The 384-nt window shown below is 39.3% G+C and overlaps 1 protein-coding gene across 2 annotated transcripts in view; it reads right to left on the bottom strand.

Annotated features, from left to right (window-relative positions):
* Window positions 1-384, bottom strand: part of LOC116693762 (peroxisomal succinyl-coenzyme A thioesterase) — a 10,596-nt gene that overhangs the window by 1,776 nt on the left and 8,436 nt on the right. The gene's annotated exons all lie outside the window — the stretch shown is intronic.

Raw genomic sequence — 384 nt, 5'->3', positions numbered from 1 at the left:
GCACACACACACATAGGTGTAGATTCCTTTAAATGTTAAGGGGAAGATTAAAAAGAGAAACTGAATCTGTGAATTCTCACAGAATCACAACTGAAATCATATCTTGCTAATGAGTCAGAATCTCAGTAACCTGGAGTCCCAGTCTCGGTCACAGTAATCCTACATGTGATGTTTTAGGCCTATTAACAGACATCCATTTAAAATGTAGCCACTGACATATAGAGAGCCTTTTTTCCCACTGTAGTTCCTCAGCCTGCTCTCTAGTAACGTTAGTGTGTGCTCCAGGTAGCTTGGCATAAAAAATGGTTGTCATTCGCAAGGCTACTTTTACTTTTATACTTTAGGTACATGTCCAAGCCTGTACTCTGTTACTTTTACTTGAGT

Source organism: Etheostoma spectabile, chromosome 8 (assembly GCF_008692095.1).
Source record: "Etheostoma spectabile isolate EspeVRDwgs_2016 chromosome 8, UIUC_Espe_1.0, whole genome shotgun sequence".
Taxonomy (NCBI): Eukaryota; Metazoa; Chordata; class Actinopteri; order Perciformes; family Percidae; genus Etheostoma; species Etheostoma spectabile.
The sequence above is the reverse complement of the archived record's forward strand: the minus strand, read 5'-3'. Positions and strand labels throughout refer to the sequence as shown.